Source organism: Leuresthes tenuis, unplaced genomic scaffold (assembly GCF_036924035.1).
Source record: "Leuresthes tenuis unplaced genomic scaffold, fLeuTen1.0.hap1 SCAF_17, whole genome shotgun sequence".
Lineage (NCBI taxonomy): Eukaryota > Metazoa > Chordata > Actinopteri > Atheriniformes > Atherinopsidae > Leuresthes > Leuresthes tenuis.
This window is the reverse complement of record NW_027325371.1, coordinates 25018964-25039477: the sequence shown is the minus strand read 5'-3', so window position 1 is coordinate 25039477 and position 20514 is coordinate 25018964. Positions and strand designations below refer to the sequence as shown.

The window sequence follows — 20514 nt, the reverse complement described above, 5'->3', positions numbered from 1 at the left end:
GGATCTGGTGAGCCCGGGATAGGCAGCGTCTGTCCGCGATGTTCTTGATGCAGGGGAGCGGAGCCCCCGTGATCTTCTCCCCTGTCCTCACCACCCTCTGTAGAGACTTCCAGTCAGAGGCCCTGCAGCTCCCAGACCAGATGGAGATGTAGCTGGTCAGCAGGCTCTCGATGGTCCCTCTGTAGAAGGTCTGAAGGATGGGGGGCGGGAGGGATGCTCTCTTCATCCGACGCAGGAAGTGCAGGCGCTGCTGGCCCTTCTTCACCAGTGAGGAGATGTGGGGTGACCAGCTGAGGTTGTCAGTGATGTGCACCCCCAGGAACTTGGTGCTGCTGACGACCTCCACAGCTGAGTCGTTGATAAGGAGGGGTGTGTGGGTGGGTCTAGATTTCCTGAAGTCAACGATAATTTCCTTGGTCTTGTTGACATTCAGGATCAGGTTGTTCCCTCTGCACCAGTCCACCAGATGCCGCACCTCCTCCCTGTATGCCGCCTCGTTGTTGTCCCGGATGAGACCCACTACTGTGGTGTCGTCCGCGTACTTCAGGATGTGGTTGGACCTGAGGCGTGGACGGCAGTCGTGGGTCATCAGGGTGAACAGCAGGGGGCTCAGGACACAGCCCTGGGGGGTGCCGGTGTTCAGGGTGATGACGTCGGAGGTGTTGTTCCCCACTCTGACAGCCTGGGTTCTGTCAGTGAGGAAGTCCAGCAGCCAGTTGCAGAGGGGGGTGTTTATTCCTAAGGGGCCCAGTTTGCCTACCAGGTCCTGGGGGATGATCGTGTTGAAAGCTGAGCTGAAGTCCAGGAACAGCATCCGCACGTGGGTGTTCTTCTCTTCCAGGTGCTCCAGGCTCAGGTGGAGAGCAGTGGAGACTGCATCCTCAGCACTGCGCTTGGACTGGTATGCAAACTGGAACGGGTCGTGTGATGGGGGCAGCGTGGAGATAATGTGGTCCTTAACAAGTCTTTCGAAGCACTTCATGATGGAGGATGTGAGTGCGACGGGGCGGAAGTCGTTAAGGCATGTGATGGTGGTTGTCTTCGGGACCGGAACGACAGTGGCAGACTTGAAGCACCGTGGGACGACGGCCTGGTCCAGGGACGTGTTGAAGATGTCCGTGAGCACGTGGGTCAGCTGGTCCGAGCATTCTTTGATCAACCGACCTGGAATGCTGTCGGGACCTGCCGCTTTCCGCGCGTTGACCTTCCTCAGAACTTTCCGCACTGCTGATGCTTCTAGTCTGAGCGCCTGTTCGTCGGGGTGTGGTGTCGCTTTCCTCGCAGGGTTGGAGTTCAGCTCCTCAAATCTTCCGAAGAAGTTGTTGAGCTCATTGAGGAAGCTGGTGTCGTTCTGGCAGGATGAGGATGTGGGTTTGTAGTCTGTGACAGACTGGATGCCCTGCCACAGTTTCCTCGTGTCTTTGGAGTCTTGGAAGAGACCTTGGATTTTCCGGCTGTGGGCTCGCTTGGCGTCTCTGATGGCCCGGTTCAGGTTAGCCCTAGCAGACCTGAGAGCCGCAGAATCACCAGATTTGAACGCAGCATTTCGTTCTCTCAGCTTTGCTCGCACCTCCTTGGTCATCCAGGGTTTCTGGTTTGCCCGAGTGACTATTGTTTTTGTTACTGTCTCTTTTTCCATGCACCAACTGATGTAGTCGGACACCGATGCAGCATACTCCTCCACGTTGGTGCGCTGGTTGTCTGTTGCAGCCTCCTTGAAGATGCTCCATTCAGTGCACTCAAAACAGTCCTGCAGTGCAGACATCGCTCCCTCAGGCCATACTCGCACCTTCTTCACTGCCGGTTTTTCTCTGGTGAGCCGGGGCTGGTATGCAGGAATTAGCATGACAGAGAGATGGTCTGAGGAGCCCAGGTGGGGGCGGGGGGCTGCTCTGTAGGCCTTCTTTACGTTGGTGTAAACAAGGTCCAGCTTGTTCGCCCCTCTTGTAGCGAAGTCCACGTGTTGGTAAAAGTTTGGAAGCACAGTCTTCATGTTGGCCTGGTTGAAGTCGCCAGCAACAATAAAAACCCCTTCCGGCTGTGTGGCTTGCATGTCCGTGATGTTATGGTGGAGAACACTGAGGGCTTGCTTCGTGTTGGCGCTGGGTGGGATGTAAACAGCAACAATGGTGACGCTGGTGAACTCACGTGGCAGGTAAAAGGGTCGGCATCTCACAGTCAGGAGTTCAATGTCTGCAGAGCAGTGACTGGAGACCCAGGAAGCGTTGTTACACCAGCTGTTCTTCGTGTAGATGCAAACGCCCCCCCCTCGAGTTTTACCTGTGAGAGCGCTGCTTCTGTCGGCTCTAAATGTTGTTAGCCCGTCCAGGCTAACTGCGCTATCTGGGACCGATGCACTGAGCCATGTTTCAGTGAGGACAATGGCACAGCAGTTTCTTGTTTCAAGCTTTGAATGTAGTTCCAGCTTGAGGTAGTCCATTTTATTTTCCAGGGAGCGTACATTGGCGAGCAGCAGTGAGGGAAGCGGCGAACTGTACGGGTTAGCTTTTAGCTTAGCTGTTAGTCCTCCGCGGCAGCCGCGCTTCTGCTTACTGTCGCACCGTCTCCGACGTCTCCATGGGCGGCCACTAGTTGTGGGAGGGACCGCTGTTTCGCTGGCCGCTCGGTCCGCTCGGCGTAGCAGTCCGAGGCTAGCGAGTGCGGTCCGCGTCTCCGTGCAGAGGAAGTCTTGGAGCCCTAATTTCCTGAGACTAATTGCAGTCTTACGGGTGTACACTGTTCCTACACCATGACGCTGTGTTGTAGGTACAGGAATCGCTGTCTTAACTGCTGAAAGTAGCCTAAGGTTTGCAATGCTAACCGGAGCCGAAGTAGCCGCAGCCGAGCAGGGCGCCGCCATGTTTTGAATGTCCACCCATAATTCATGAAAAATGGGTAAAAAAAAAGGTGCGAATGCCTAACAATACATTATCAAAAGCAGGTGTGAATGTCAGATCATAATTTGTAAAAAGCTGATGAGAAAGGGTGAGAATGCCCGACTATATACCATCAAATGCGGGAGCGGAGGTGTTCGGCTCTGAGTAGGTGTGAATGTCCGACCATAATTGCTGAAGAATGTGTTAGAAAAGGTAAGAATGCTGGACCATACATCATCAAAAGCGGGAGAGGTGGTGTTCGGCTGCAAAAAGGTGTGACTGTTCGACTAAAGTTTGTAAAAAGTGGGTAAGACAAGGTGCGAATGCCTGACAATGTATGATCAAAAGCGGTAGCGGAGGTGTTCAGCTGCAAGAAGGTCTACATGTCCATCAATAATTGCTAGAAAACATGAAAGAAACTTTTCGAAAATCAAACCGCACATGATCATAAGTGGGATAGGAGGTGTTCAGCTGCAAGGTGTGAATGTCCACCCATAATTCCTGAAAAATGGGCAAAAAAAAGGTGTGAATGCCCAACCATACATCATCAAAAGCAGGAGTGGAAGTGTTCGGCTACAAGAAGGTGTGAACGTCCAACCAAAATATGTAAAAAGAAGTTAAGAAAAGGTTCGAATATCCAACCAAACATAATCAAAAGCGGGAGCAGAGCTGTTCGACTGCAAGTAGGTGTGAATGTCAGATCATAATTTGCAAAAAGCTGATGAGAAAGGGTGAGAATGCCCGACTATACATCATCAAAAGCGGGAGCGGAGTTGTTCGGCTGTGAGTAGGTGTGAATCTCCGACCATAATTGCTGAAAAATGTGTTAGAAAAGGTAAAAATGCCGGTCCATACATCATCAAAAGCGAGAGAGGTTGTGTTCGACTGCAAGTAGGTGTGAATGTCCAGCCATAATTACTCACAAACGGGTAAGAAAAGGTAGTAGCCAGACCATATATGATCAAAACAGGGAGCGGAGGTGGTTCAGCTGCAAGAAGGTTTGAATGTCAAACTAAAGTTCAAATATATTAACAAAAGCGGGAGGAGAGGTCTTCGGATGAGAGTGGTTGAAAATTTCCAACCATAATGTATAAAATGCGGTGAAAAAAAAGGTGTGATAGAACACTAAAAGGTGGAGCGGAAGTGTTCGGCTGCAAGAAGGTGTGAATGTCCGACTATATTTGGTGAAAAGCAGGTGAAGCAAGGTCTGAATGCCCAACCTTACATCATCAAAAGCAAGATCAGAGTTGTTTGGCTGCAAGAAGGCCATAGTTTGCCAAAAGCGGGTAAGGTGCGAATGTCCGACTAAATATCAACAAAATTTGGGGCGGAGGTCTTCGGATGCAAGTGGGTGTGAATATCCCACCATACAAGTATGGTGGATGGAGAGGAAGCTGTGAATAGCCGACCATAGTTTGGAAAAAGCGGGTAAGAAAAGGTTTGAATGCCCGAACATACACCATCAAAAGAGGGAGCGGAGGTGTTCCGCTGTACGAAGGTGTGAATGTCCAACCATACTTGGTAAAAAGCGGGTAAGAAAAGGTTAATATACCCGACTGTACACAATCAATAGCGGGAGCGGATGTGTTCGGCTACAAGAAGGTGTGACAGTCCGACCATGGTTTGTAAAAAGCCGGTAAGAAAAGGTGCGAATGTCCGACAATGTATGATCAAAAGAGAGAGCGGAGGTTTTCGGATACACGAAAGTTTGAATGTCCTACCATAGTTTGTAAATAGCGGGTAAGAAAAGGTTCAAATGCCCGACTATACACCATAAAAAGCGGGAGCGGAGGTGTTCCGCTGTAAGACGGTGTGAATGTCCGACCATAGTTGGTAAAAAGCGGGTAAGAAAAGGTTAAAATACCCGACTGTACAAAATCAATAGCGAGAGCGGAGTTGTTCGGCTACAAGACGGTGTGAAAGTCCGACCATGGTTTGTAAAAAGCAGTTAAGAAAAGGTTCGAATATCCAAACCAAACATAATCAAAAGCGGGAGCAGAGCAGTTCGACTGCAAGTAGGTGTGAATGTCCAGCCATAATTACTCACAAACGGGGGAAGAAAAGGTAGTATTGCCAGACCATACATGATCAAAACAGGGAGCGGAGGTTCAGCTGCAAGGTGTGAATGTCTGACTATAGTTTGTAAAAAGCGGGTAAGACAAGGTGCGAATGCCCGACAATGTATGATCAAAAGAGAGAGCGGAGGTGTTCGGCTGCAAGGTCTGAATGTCCAACCATAATTTGTAAAAACCGGGTAAGAAAAGGCTCGAAAGCCCGACTATACATCATCAAAAGCGGGAGCGGAGGTGTTCAGCTGCAAGAAGGTGTGAATGTTCGACTAAAGTTTGTAAAAAGCTGGTAAGACAAGGAGCGATGTCCCGACATTGTATGATCAAAAGCGGGAGCGGAGGTGTCCAGCTGTGAGTAGGTGTGAATGTCCGACCATAATTGCTGAAAAATGTGTTAGAAAAGGTAAGAATACTGGGCCATACATCATCAAAAGCGGGAGAGGTGGTGTTCGGCTGCAAGAAGGTGTGAAAGTCCAACAATGGTTTGTAAAAAGCGGGTAAGAAAAGGTTAAAATACCCGACTGTACACAATCAATAGCGGGAGCGGATGTGTTCGGCTACAAGAAGATGTGAAAGTCCGACCATGGTTTGTAAAAAGCGGGTAAGAAAAGGTGCGAATGTCCGACAATGTATGATCAAAAGAGAGAGCGGAGGTTTTCGGATACAAGAAGGTTTGAATGTCCCACCATAGTTTGTAAAAAGCGGGTAAGAAAAGGTTCGAATGCCCGACTATACACAATCAAAAGCGGGAGCAGAGGTGTTCCGCTGTAAGACGGTGTGAATGTCCGACCATAGTTGGTAAAAAGCGGGTAAGAAAAGGTTAAAATACCCGACTGTACACAATCAATAGCGGGAGCGGAGTTGTTCGGCTACAAGAAGGTGTGAAAGTCCGACCATGGTTTGTAAAAACCGGGAAGAAAAGGCTCGAAAGCCCGACTATACACCATCAAAAAGAAGGTTTGAATGTCCATCAATAATTGCTTTAAAACAAGAAAGTAAATTTTCGAATATCAAACCGCACATGATCATAAGCGGTAGAGGAGGTGTTCGGCTGCAAGAAGGTGTGAATGTCCACCCATAATTCATGAAAAATGGGTAAAAAAAAAGGTGCGAATGCCTAACAATACATTATCAAAAGCAGGTGTGAATGTCAGATCATAATTTGTAAAAAGCTGATGAGAAAGGGTGAGAATGCCCGACTATACACCATCAAATGCGGGAGCGGAGGTGTTCGGCTCTGAGTAGGTGTGAATGTCCGACCATAATTGCTGAAGAATGTGTTAGAAAAGGTAAGAATGCTGGACCATACATCATCAAAAGCGGGAGAGGTGGTGTTCGGCTGCAAAAAGGTGTGACTGTTCGACTAAAGTTTGTAAAAAGTGGGTAAGACAAGGTGCGAATGCCTGACAATGTATGATCAAAAGCGGGAGCGGAGGTGTTCAGCTGCAAGAAGGTCTACATGTCCATCAATAATTGCTAGAAAACATGAAAGGAACTTTTCGAAAATCAAACCGCACATGATCATAAGTGGGATAGGAGGTGTTCAGCTGCAAGGTGTGAATGTCCACCCATAATTCCTGAAAAATGGGCAAAAAAAAGGTGTGAATGCCCAACCATACATCATCAAAAGCAGGAGTGGAAGTGTTCGGCTACAAGAAGGTGTGAACGTCCAACCAAAATATGTAAAAAGAAGTTAAGAAAAGGTTCGAATATCCAACCAAACATAATCAAAAGCGGGAGCAGAGCTGTTCGACTGCAAGTAGGTGTGAATGTCAGATCATAATTTGCAAAAAGCTGATGAGAAAGGGTGAGAATGCCCGACTATACATCATCAAAAGCGGGAGCGGAGTTGTTCGGCTGTGAGTAGGTGTGAATCTCCGACCATAATTGCTGAAAAATGTGTTAGAAAAGGTTACTGGACCATACATCATCAAAAGCGGGAGAGGTGGTGTTCGGCTGCAAGAAGGTGTGAAAGTCCAACAATGGTTTGTAAAAAGCGGGTAATAAAAGGTTCGAATGCCCGAATATACATCCTGCTTTCATGAGTTCTGCACGATTTCGGATTTTGCTATAAAATGAATTGCTTTGCTCAAACCAAGTTAAAACTGCTTTGTCCTTCCATATTCATCAATGTCTAGATCGACTTCAACAAAGAAAAACATTGGACTTTGCAGTAGAAGAAGTTGAAATCTATCTACACATTGATAAATACGAAGGACAAAGCAGTTCCCACTTGCCCATAAGAAAATAAGCTTATTCTCGGATTCCTGATCCTTCAGTTTTGCTCTTTCTTCTACTGCAAAATACAATGTTGTTCTTTGTTGAAGTCGATCTAGACATTGATAAATATGAATGAAAAAGCAGTTTTAACTTGGTTTGAGTGAATGAATTCATTTTATACATAAAATCCGAAATCGTGCAGAACTCATGAAAATAAGCTTATTCTCGGATTCCTAAAACTTTTGATTGGCTCTTTCTTTTACTGCAAAGTACAACGTTGTTTTTTTGTTTAAATCTATCGAGACATTGATAAATATGAAGGTAAAAGCCGTTTTAACATAGTTTGAGTGAAGGAATTGATTTTATAGATAAAATCCCAAATCATGCAGAACTCCTCAAAAGGGGCGTATGGCTTAATCACAAGTGTGGCTCTTTCTCATTCAGGGTAGTATGAGGAAGTTTATGCTTGAAATATATGTAGAAATGGGTATATATGAAGGACAAAGCAGTGTTAACTTAGTTTGAGTGAAGGAATTAATTTTATACATAAAATCCCAAATCATGCAGAACGTATGAAAAGAAGCTTATTCTCGGATTCCTGATCCTTCAGTTTTGCTCTTTCTTCTACTGCAAAATACAATGTTGTTCTTTGTTGAAGTCGATCTAGACATTAATAAATATGAAGGAAAAAGCAGTTTTAACTTGGTTTGAGTGAATGAATTCATTTTATACATAAAATCCGAAATCGTGCAGAACTCATGAAAATAAGCTTATTCTCGGATTCCTAAAACTTTTGATTTGCTCTTTCTTTTATTGCAAAGTACAACGTTGTTTTTTTTTGTTTAAATCTATCGAGACATTGATAAATATGAAGGTAAAAGCCGTTTTAACATAGTTTGAGTGAAGGAATTAATTTTATAGATAAAATCCCAAACCATGCAGAACTCCTCAAAAGGGGCGTATGGCTTAATCACAAGTGTTGCTCTTTCTCATTCAGGGTAGTATGAGGAAGTTTATGCTTGAAATATATGTAGAAATGGGTACATATGAATGACAAAGCAGTGTTAACTTAGTTTGCGTGAAGGAATTCATTTTATACATAAAATCCGAAATCGTGCAGAACTCATGAAAATAAGCTTATTCTCGGATTCCTAAAACTTTTGATTTGCACTTTCTTTTACTGCAAAGTACAACGTTGTTTTTTGTTGAAATCTATCTAGACATTGATAAATACCAGTCGAAACTCTGCTGCCGCTTTTGATAATTTATGGTTGGGCATTCTTACCTTTTCTTACCCGCTTTTTACAAATTATGATCTTACATTCACACCTACTTGCAGTCGAACACCTTCTCATCCACTTATGATCATGTGCGGTTGGGCTTTCGCACCTTTTCTTACCCATTTTTCAGTAATTATGGGTGGACATTCAGACCTTCTTGCAGCCGAAATCCTCCACTCCTCTTTTGATCATACATTGTCGGGAATTCACACCTTGTCTTACCCGCTTTTTACAAACTTTAGTCGGACATTCAAACCTTCTTGCAGCTGAACCACCTCCGCTCCCTGTTTTGATCATATATGGTCTGGCAATAGTACCCTTTCTTACCCGTTTGTGAGTAATTATGGCTGGACATTCACACCTACTTGCAGCCGAACACAACCTCTCCCGCTTTTGGTGATATATGGTCCAGCATTCTTACCCTTTCTCAACAGCTTTTTGCAAATTATGATCTGATATTCACACCTACTTGCAGTCGAACAGCTCTGCTCCCGCTTTTGATTATGTTTGGTTGGATATTCGAACATTTTCTTAACTGCTTTTTACAAACTTTGGTCGGACGTTCACACCGTCTTGCAGCCGAACACCTCCGCTTCCGCTTTTGATGGTATATAGTCGGGCATTCGAGCCTTTTCTTACCCGCCTATTACTTACTATGGTTGGACATTCAAACCTTCTTGTAGCCGAACACATCCGCTCCTGCTTTTGATGATGTACTATTTGGCATTTGCACCTTTTCTTACCCATTTTTCATTAATTTTTGGTCGGATATTCAGACCTTCTTGCAACTGAACACCTCTGCTCCCGCTTTTGATGGTGTATATCGGGCTTTCGAGCCTTTTCTTCCCCGATTTTTACAAATTGTGGTTGGACATTCAGACCTTGCAGCCGAAAACCTCCGCTCCCTCTTTTGATCATACATTGTCGGGCATTCGCCCCTTGTCTTACACGGTTTTTACAAACTTTAGTCAGACATTCACACCTTGCAGCTGAACCACCTCCATTCCCTGTTTTGATCATGTGTGGTCTGGAAATACTACCTTTTCTTCCCCCGTTTGTGAGTGATTATGGCTGGACATTCACACCTACTTGCAGCCGAAAAACCACCTCTCCCGCTTTTGATGATGTATTGTCCGGCATTCTAGTCTTTTCTATCACATTTTTCAGCAATTATGATCTGACATTCACACCTACTTGCAGTCGAACAGCTCTGCTCCCGCTTTTGATTATGTTCGGTTGGATATTCAAACCTTTTTTTAACTGCTTTTTACAAACTTTGGTCGGACGTTCACACCTTCTTGCAGCCGAACACCTCCGCTTCCGCTTTTGATGGTATATATTCGGGTATTCGAACCTTTTCTTACCCGCTTTTTACAAACCATGGTTGGACTTTCATACCTTCTTGTAGCTGAACAACTCCACTCCTGCTTTTGATGATTTATGGTTGGACATTCGCATCTTTTCCTACCCATTTTTCAGTAATTATGGGTGGATATTCACACCTTCTTGCAGCTGAACACCTCCTCTCCCGCTAATGATCATGTAAGGTTTGATATTCGAAAATTTTCTTTCATGTTTTAAAGCAATTATTGATGGACATTCACACCTACTTGCAGCCGAACACCACCTCTCCCGCTTTTGATGATGTATGGACCGGCATTCTTACCTTTTCTAACACATTTTTCAGCAATTATGGTCGGAGAATCACACCTACTCACAGCCGAACATCTCCGCTACCGCATTTGATGGTGTATAGTCGGGATTCTCCCTCCTGAGCTGTCACCTTATCGTGGTGGGGGAGTTTGCGTGCCCCAATGAGTCTGGGAGATATGTTGCCCGGGGCTTTAAGCCCCTGGTAGGGTCACCCAAGGCAAACAGATCCTAGATGAGGGACCAGACAAAGAACAGCTCAAAAGACCCCTTATGATGAACAAAAAATTTGGACCTCGTGATCCCTTGCCCGGATATGGGACACCGGGGCCTCCCCCCGGAGCCAGGCCCGGGGGTGGGGCCCGGCAGCGGGCGCCTGGTGGCCGGGTCTGTGCCCATGGGGCTCGGTCGGGCATAGCCCGAAATGATGACGTGGGTCCCCCTCTTCCGACGGGCTCACCACCCGTGGGAGGGGCCAAGGGGGTCGGGTGCGATGTGAGCTGGGTAGCGGCCGAAGGCAGAGGCCTTGGCGGTCTGATCCTCGGCTACTGAAGCTAGCTCTTGGGACGTGGAATGTCACCTCTCTGTTGGGGAAGGAGCCGGAGCTGGTGCGCGAGGCTGAGCGGTTCCGGCTAGATATAGTCGGACTCACCTCGACGCACGGCTTGGGCTCTGGAACCAGTCCTCTTGAGAGGGGTTGGACTCTCTTCCACTCTGGAGTTGCCCGTGGTGAGAGGCGCAGAGCAGGTGTGGGCATACTTATTGCCCCCCGGCTGTGTGCCAGTACATTGGGGTTTACCCCAGTGAACGAGAGGGTAGCCTCCCTCCGCCTTCGGGTGGGGGGACGAGTCCTGACTTGTTTGTGCCTATGCGCCAAACAGCAGTTCAGAGTACCCACCCTTTTTGGAGTCTCTGGGGGAGGCACTGGAGAATGCTCCTACCGGAGACTCCCTCGTTCTGCTGGGGGACTTCAATGCTCACGTGGGCAATGACAGTGAGACCTGGAGGGGTGTGATTGGGAGGAACGGCCCCCCCGATCTGAACCAGAGTGGTGTTATGTTGTTGGACTTCTGTGCTGGTCATGGACTGTCCATAACGAACACCATGTTCAGACATAAGGGTGTCCATATGTGCACTTGGCACCAGGACACCCTTGGCCGCAGTTCGATGATCGACTTTGTGGTTGTATCATCGGACTTGCGGCCGTATGTCCTGGACACTCGGGTGAAGAGAGGGGCGGAGCTGTCAACTGATCACCACCTGGTGGTGAGTTGGCTCCGCTGGTGGGGGAGGATGCCGATCAGACCTGGCAGGCCCAAACGTATTGTGAGGGTCTGCTGGGAGCGTTTGTCAGAATCCCCCGTCAGAAGGAGCTTTAACTCCCACCTCCGGCAGAGCTTCAACCATATCCCGGGGGAGGTGGGGGACATTGAGTCCGAATGGGCCATGTTCCGTGACTCCATTGCCGAGGCAGCTGATCGGAGTTGTGGCCGTAAGGTGGTCGGTGCCTGTCGTGGCGGCAACCCTCGAACCTGCTGGTGGACACCAGTGGTGAGGGAAGCCGTCAAGCTGAAGAAGGAGTCCTATCGGGCCTTTTTGGCCAGTGGGACCCTGGAAGCAGCTGATAGGTACCGACAGGCCAGACGGGCTGCGGCTTCGGCGGTTGCTGAGGCAAAAACTCGGGCCCGGGAGGAGTTCGGTGAGACCATGGAGAACGATTTCCGGACGGCCTCGAAGAGATTCTGGTCCACCATCCGGCGTCTCAGGGGGGGGAAGCGGCTCACAGTCAACACTGTTTACAGTGGGGACGGGGCTTTGCTGACCTCAACTAGGGATGTTGTGAGTCGGTGGGGGGAGTACTTCGAGGAACTCCTCAATCCTACCAACACGTGCTCGGAAGAGGCAGAGTCGGAGAGCTCGGAGACAGGGCCTCCCATTTCTGGGGCTGAGGTTGCCGAGGTGGTCAAAAAGCTCCTCGGTGGCAAGGCCCCGGGGGTGGATGAGGTCCGTCCTGAGTTTCTCAAGGCTCTGGATGTTGTAGGGCTGTCTTGGCTGACACGCCTCTGCAGCATCGCGTGGACATCGGGGACAGTGCCTCTGGACTGGCAGATTGGGGTGGTGGTCCCCCTCTTTAAAAAGGGGGACCGGAGGGTGTGTTCCAACTATAGGGGTATCACACTCCTCAGCCTCCCTGGTAAGGTCTATTCGGGGGTATTGGAGAGGAGGATCCGTCGGATAATCGAGCCTCGGATTCAGGAGATGCAGTGTGGCTTTCGTCCTGGCCCATTTGTGAGTAATTATGGCTGGACATTCACACCTACTTGCAGCCGAACACCACTTCTCCCGCTTTTGATGATGTATGGACCGGCATTCTTACCTTTTCTAACACATTTTTCAGCAATTATGGTTGGAGATTCACACCTACTCACAGCCGAACACCTCCGCTCCCGCATTTGATGGTGTATATTCGGGCATACGAACCTGTTCTTACCCGCTTTTTACAAACCATGGTCGGACTTTCACACCTTCTTGTAGCTGAACAACTCCGCTCCCTCTTTTGATTGTGTACAGTTGGGCATACAAACCTGTTCTTACCCGCTTTTTACAAACTATGGTCGGACATTCAAACCTTCTTGTAGCCGAACACATCCACTCCTGCTTTTGATGATGTATGGTTGGGCATTCGCACCTTTTCTTACCCATTTTTCAGTAATTATGGGTGGATATTCACACCTTCTTGCAGCGGAACACCTCCTCTCCCGCTTACGATTATGTGCGGTTTGATATTCGAAAATTTTCTTTCATGTTTTATAGCAATTATTGATGGACATTCATACCTTCTTGAAGCCGAACACATCCACTCCTGCTTTTGATGATGTATGGTTGGAATTTCGAACCTACTTGTTGCCCGTTTTTCCTTAATTATGGGTAGACATTCACACCTTGTTGCAGCCAAACACCTCCGCTCCCTGTTTTGATCATGTATATTTTGACATTCGCACCTTTTCTCACCTGCTTTTTACTATTGTCGGCCAATCACAGCTTCCTCTCCACCATACTTGTATGGTAGGAAATTCTCACCCACTCTCATCCGAAGACCTCTCCTCCCGCTTTTGTTAATATTTAGTCGGGCATTCGAACCTTTTCTTACCCACTTTTTACAAATTTTGGTCGAACATTCACACCTACTTGACGCTGAATACTTCCGCTCCACCTTTTAGTGATGTATGGTTGGCATTTGCACCTTTTGTTGCCCTCTTTTTATACTGATTGCTGAAGATTAAGTTGTTCTTTCTCAAACTACAATTTTTTTTTAATTGTTGAAACTTGATTTGAAGTGGATAAATAAGGAGGACAAACAGTTTTAAGTCACGCTGATAGAAGAAATTAATTTTATAGCAAAATCTGTATTTCGTCATATGTCGAGAGATGCTTATTGCTGAAGAAGTTCTTTCTCATTCTACAAAGTACAACGTTTTTATCGTTGAAACTTGATTAGACATGAATAAATATGAAGGACAAAGCAGTCTTAACTTGGTTTGAGTTAATTAATTCGTTTTATAGGAGAATCCGAATTCGTGCTTATTTTCGGATTCCTGAAGAATGAGTCTGGTTCTTTCTCATAATACAAAGTTTGTTGTTTATTGTTGAAACTTCATCAGAAGTGAAGGAATAAATGAATGCCTATCAACAAATGTGGGATCTAAACTCTACTGCTTCCTCTAAAATAATTTCTTTTCTCAATTCAGAAATGTGTGTGTGTAAGTCACAACACCCGTGACACCAAAACGGCTTTCTTTTCTCTCTTTTCTCTACACTCTGCACTATGAGCACACACACCAAATCAGAAAGGCTTTTTTCTCTCTTTTCTACATTATGGACTGTGGGGACACAAAACCGCTCTCTCTTTTTTTTTTTGATTGTGTGCCAGGGCGTTGTCTCACGTATTAGATTATGCTTAAGATACGAATGGGTTTATCAGTCACATCAGAATCCATACATACTGATCCTCCCGTAATAAAATGGTCGGATCTTATCAAACACACTTTGTTTCTTGTGACAATCAAGTCAGCGAAACAGCGTATACACGTCAAGACACTGAATCAAGTTTGCCACAAGCACTCATAAGTTTGGCAGTATTGCTCTGCCGTCAGCAATCATACACCCATTTTCTTTTCGTGAGACGTGCAGGCACCTGTTCATCTACTGTTCTATCACTATGAATTAGTTTATCTATTATCAATAAGGATACTTCTACAACTACTATCAAAGTATGTCCAGACTTCTTATGTTGTCAGTTGCTATATATGAATAAGTGGGTAGCTACTGACAAGCATTAAGCATGTCACACAGCCCAAACATATAACATTTCAGGACACACCACACAGTTAACAACCACAGTGAAGTGTCAAAGCCCAAACATTCAACAGGACACTTACACAACACATTCAAATCAAACAGTCAGACAACATACAAGAACATATACCCCAGCCGGCATTGCTCCCTGCCTATTTTCCTACAGTTCACTATGTGTGCGCACACCTTTATTCACAAACTCTTCAACTTATACTCTTTTACCGAAGCTGCTACAGCTCGATTGGCCGAATACCCTTAGATCCTATTTCGGTGAATTTGACATCTGCCTTACATGTAACAGATTAGCGGTTTAGCAGTTTTAATTTAGTTTGAGTGAAGGAATTCATTTTATAGCAAAATCCGAAATCGTGAAGCACTCATGAAAGTAAGCTTATTCTCGGATTCCTGAAACTTTAGATTTGCTCTTTCTTTTACTGCAAAGTACAACGTTGTTTTTTTTGTATAAATCTTTCTAGACATGGTAAATATGAACGACAAAGCAGTTTTAACATAGTTTGAGTGAAGGAATTCATTTTATAGATAAAATCCCAATCCCAATCCCAAGAGAGAAAAGAGAGTGAATGCGAAGTAGACTTTAACACGGCTATGGGAGCGAGCCGAGTGTGGGCTAACCGGGAGAATTGCTTGAAAGAAACGCGACACTGAATGAGCGGTCAGAACAAAGCCTCAATACGGGATTCTCGTGGTGTTTTTGTTGCTGCCTTGTCTTTTGCATAGAGTAAAAGACAAGGCAGCCATCGACTCAACCAAGCGTCTCAACCAAGCAAAGCTCACCACGCCTGATGCCCTGCTCCCGCAGTGACGGATAATCGTACTCTGGTTTCTCTTCATAACATACAAGTCTTTCGCCTTTTACTTCCGTGGAGAGCAGCACTAATGAGTTGTTTCTATTATTGGCAGGCTTTACCTTTGCGGGTGAAGCCCTTTCTGTCTGTGCAAAAGAAATCTTGCTACTTTGCAGAGTGACTTCTCTGAGTAGAGTCGCCTTACTTGTTGCGACTGTGCCGATGTTCGAAGCTGGAGTGCAAAGTTGTTGCTTGAATGGTGCTTGCTGGAGCATGCGGGAGTGCAAAGTTATACCATTTAAAAGGGCTGAAGAGTGCTCAGTGCAGCGGGTGGGCGGAGGTGCAACGTGACACTCTGGCCACCTATGGCCATAAAAAGAACACTGCTACAAGTGCGCATTGTGCCAGCAAGGGCCCTCGGACCTGAAACAGTGGACAGTTATCGCTTCTCGGCCTTTTGGCTAAGATCAAGTGTAGTATCTGTTCTTATCAGTTTAATATGTCCTCTATACGAGGACAACATATTAAATGGATTTTTAAGAATAGGAGTTGAAAAAGAAGCTTGCTCCGTTCACTCCAAGCCTCGACCCGGTACTGCAGTGCCGCTGGGAACGGTGCGCTCTCCTCTGCTCTTGTGAAAAAGCAAACAGCGGTGTAGGATGGAAGTTTCAGGGAGCCCAAGATGAAACTTTCTTTTAATCTGCTGAGAAAAGAGAGTGAATGCGAAGTGGACTTTAACACGGCTCTGGGAGCGAGCCGAGTGCGGGCTAACCGGGAGAATTGCTTGAAAGAAACGCGACACCGAATGAGTGGTCAGAACAAAGCCTCAATACGGTGTTCCCGTGGTGTTTGTGGCTGCCTTGTCTTTTGCACAGAGTAAAAGACAAGGCAGCCATCGAATAGATTGTTTCTACTTGGTCAGCCGAGGAGCAGGGGGGGGGGGGCAAGCGTCTCAACCAAGCAAAGCTCACCAAGTAGGAACAATCGGGCCCTTTTCGATGGCTGCAACACCTGAAAGAGATATTGATGCGAGACCCGATCAAATGCTTTTTCAAAGTCTAAATTTAAGATGACAAGCCGGGTGTTTCTGTCTCTAGCGTAATCAATGATGTCTCGAATCAGTACGAGGCTGTCGGTGAGTTGTCTCCCTGAGATGGCACACCTTGGTCTGGGTGAATTACCTCCTCTAAAACAGAGGACATCCGTGTCGCTAAAACCTTGCTAAAATGTTTACAGTCAAAGTTTAAAAGTGTGATGGGCCTCCAATTCTTTAGGTCAGTCTTATCATTTTTTTTATAAAGTAGAGTCACTATTCCCACTCTAAAACTGTCAGGCAGTCGGTCGAGTTTTTCAAAATCTTTAAAAACATCTAAAATGTCTGATGATAAAAGGTCCCAATAGGTCAGATAGAATTCTGCAGGAAGCCCGTCTAAACCCGGAGCTCGACTTCTCTTAAAACCTGTTAGGCATTTTTTTAACTCTAAAGCAGTAAAATTCTGTGTCAAGTGTGCATTCTCTTTTACGGTTTTGTCAACGAATTTTAAGATTTCTGCCTATGTTTCCAAGTGCACTGGTTTCTCTTTGTACATGTTACTATAAAAGGTATGTACAGTTTCAATCATCTCTTGTGTGGATTTTGTTAAAAACCCATCTTCTCTTTTTAGATTTTGAATACACTCCTTTTTATTTATAACTTTCTTTCTTTTTCACCTTCCTCAATTTCCTGCTCCCTGCTTCTTACAAAAATTCCTTTACTCTTTATTTCTGCTAAAACTGACATTTCCTTTTTGACATCTTTGATTTCTTCTTTAAAGTCTATGCCACACTGATTTAGTTTAAAGTAGCGCTGTAAGCGTTTATGTAGTCCCATCATACATCTATTCTCTTTCCTTTTTTTACGTTTACCTTGCTGTTTAAAAAAAGTCTGGGTCGTTTCCTTCACCATTTCCCACCATTGTGCATGTGTTTCGTAGAGGTCTTGAAGGGTCTGCCACTCTTTATAACATTCCCTGTACTGACTGACTATGATTTCATCCTCCAACAGGGAACAGTTGAGTTTCCACAGACCACTTCCTACCGTCACACCAGAAGGGGGTGAAAGGGTGCAGGAGAGCATAAGGTGGTCTGAAAAGAAAACAGGGGTTAATCTAACATCAGTGGGTGGGCAATCTCTAGTAAAGAAATAATCAATGCGAGAGTCTCTGGTGCCATCATGACTAAACCAGGTGAAGCCCTCCTCTCTGGGATGCATGGTTTTAAAACAGTCAGTAAGCTTAAAATCCCTGCATATGCCCTGAAGTAAAATCGAAGTCTTATCCACTTTAAAATCTACCCCTGCTCTTTTTCTATCTTTCCTGCTCAAGATACAGTTAAAATCCCCTCCTACAACTAAAGGTTGCCCTAGCATGTAAAGCTGTATATCTTCTAAAAGGTCATACCTTTCATTTTTTCATTACATGTTTGGGCTTTGACACTTCACTGTGGTTGTTAACTGTGTGGTGTGTCCTGAAATGTTATATGTTTGGGCTGTGTGACATGCTTAATGCTTGTCAGTAGCTACCCACTTATTCATATATAGCAACTGACAACATAAGAAGTCCGGACATACTTTGATAGTAGTTGTAGAAGTATCCTTATTGATAATAGATCACTAATTCATAGTGATAGAACAGTAGATGAACAGGTGTTTGCACATGTCTCACGAAAATAAAATGGGTGTATGATTGCTGACGGCAGAGCAATACTGCCAAACTTATGAGTTCTTGTGGCAAACTTGATTCAGTGTCTTGACGTGTATACGCTGTTTCGCTGACTTGATTGTCACAAGAAACAAAGTGTGTTTGATAAGATCCGACCATTTTATTACGGGAGGATCAGTATGTATGGATTCTGATGTGACTGATAAACCCATTCGTATCTTAAGCATAATCTAATACGTGAGACAACGCCCTGGCACACGATAAAAAAAAAAAAAGAGAGAGAGCGGTTTTGTGTCCCCACAGTCCATAATGTAGAAAAGAGAGAAAAAAAGCCTTTCTGATTTGGTGTGTGTGCTCATAGTGCAGAGTGTAGAGAAAAGAAAGCCGTTTTGGTGTCACGGGTGTTGTGACTTACACACACACATTTCTAAATTGAGAAAGGAAATTATTTTAGAGGAAGCACTAGAGTTTAGATCCCACATTTGTTCATAGGCATTCATTTATTTCCTCACTTCTGATGAAGTTTCAACAATAAACAACAAACTTTGTATTATGAGAAAGAACCAGACTCATTCTTCAGGAATCCGAAAATAAGCTCTATTTTATGAGTTATGCACGAATTCGGATTCTCCTATAAAAAGAATTCATTAACTCAAACCAAGTTAAGACTGCTTTGTCCTTCATATATATTCATGTCTAATCAAGTTTCAACGATAAACAACGTTGTACTTTGTAGAATGAGAAAGAACTTCTTCAGAAATAAGCATCTCTCGACATATGACGAAATACAGATTTTGCTATAAAATTAATTCCTTCTATCAGCCTGACTTAAAACTGTTTGTCCTCCTTATTTATCCACTTCAAATCAAGTTTCAACAATTAAAAAAAATTTGTAGTTTGAGAAAGAACAACTTAATCTTCAGCAATCAGTATAAAAAGAGGTGCAAATGCCAACCATACATACCTAAAAGGTGGAGCGGAAGTATTCAGCTGCAAGTAGGAGTGAATGTTCGACCATAATTTGTAAAAAGCGGGTAAGAAAAGGTTCGAATGCCCGACTATATATTAACAAAAGCGGGAGGAGAGGTCTTCGAATGAGAGTGGGTGAGAATTTCCAACCATAATCTATAAAATACCGTGAAAAAAAATATGTGAATGCCTCATAGAACACTAAAAGCGGAAGTGTTCGGCTGCAAGAAGGTGTGAATGTCCGACTATATTTGGTGAAAAGCAGGTGAAGCAAGGTCTGAATGCCCAACCTTACATCATCAAAAGCGAGATCAGAGGTGTTTGGCTGCAAGAAGGCCATAGTTTGCCAAAAGCGGGTAAGGTGCGAATGACCGACTAAATATCAACAAAAGTGGGGGCGGAGGTCTTCGGATGCAAGTGGGTGTGAATATCCCACCATACAAGTATGGTGGAGAGGAAGCTGTGAATGGCCGACCATAGTAAAAGGCGGGTGAGAGAAGGTGCGAATGTCAAACCATACATAATCAAAACAGGGAGCGGAGGTGTTCTGCTGTAAGAAGGTGTGAATGTCCAACCATAGTTGGTAAAAAGCGGGTAAGAAAAGGTTAAAATACCCGACTGTACACAATCAATAGCAGGAGCGGAGTTGTTCGGCTACTAAAAGGTGTGAAAGTCCGACCATGGTTTGTAAAAAGCGGGTAAGAAAAGGTGCGAATGCCCGACAATGTATGATCAAAAGAGGGAGTGGAGGTTTTCGGCTGCAAGAAGGTCTGAATGTCCAACCATAATTTGTAAAAACCGGGGAAGAAAAGGCTCGAAAGCCCGACTATACACCATCAAAAGTGGGAGCGGAGGTGTTCAGCTGCAAGACGGTCTGAATGTCCATCAATAATTGCTAGAAAACATGAAAGAAAATTTTCGAATATCAAACTGCACATGATCATAAGCGGGAGAGGAGGTGTTCAGCTGCAAGAAGGTGTGAATGTCTACCCATAATTAGTGAAAAATGGGTAAGAAAAGGTGCGAATGCCTAACCATATATCATCAAAAGGTGGAGCGGTAGTGTTCGGCTGCAAGAAGGTGTGAATGTCCGACTATATTTGGTGAAAAGCAGGTGAAGCAAGGTCTGAATGCCCAACCTTACATCATCAAAAGCGAGATCAGAGGTGTTTGGCTGCAAGAAGGCCATAGTTTGCCAAAAGCGGGTAAGGTGCGAATGTCCGACTAAATATCAACAAAATTTGGGGCGGAGGTCTTCGGATGCAAGTGGGTGTGAATGTCCGACTATATTTGGTGAAAAGCAGGTGAAGCAAGGTCTGAATGCCCAACCTTACATCATCAAAAGCGAGATCAGAGGTGTTTGGCTGCAAGAAGGCCATAGTTTGCCAAAAGCGGGTAAGGTGCGAATGACCGACTAAATATCAACAAAAGTGGGGGCGGAGGTCTTCGGATGCAATTGGGTGTGAATATCCCACCATACAAGTATGGTGGAGAGGAAGCTGTGAATGGCCGACCATAGTAAAAGGCGGGTGAGAGAAGGTGCGAATGTCAAACCATACATAATCAAAACAGGGAGCGGAGGTGTTCTG

At 45.3% G+C, this 20514-nt stretch overlaps 1 non-coding gene and 1 pseudogene across 1 annotated transcript; both read left to right on the top strand.

Moving 5' to 3' along the window:
* The first annotated feature begins 15283 nt into the window (after nt 1-15283).
* Nucleotides 15284-15390, top strand: LOC140274354 (U5 spliceosomal RNA; annotated as a pseudogene).
* A 308-nt stretch (nt 15391-15698) lies between these two features.
* On the top strand, nt 15699-15882 carry LOC140274373 (U2 spliceosomal RNA). Its single transcript, XR_011908329.1, has one exon. It is a non-coding gene; the product is annotated as a U2 spliceosomal RNA (small nuclear RNA).
* The last annotated feature ends 4632 nt before the right edge of the window (nt 15883-20514 follow it).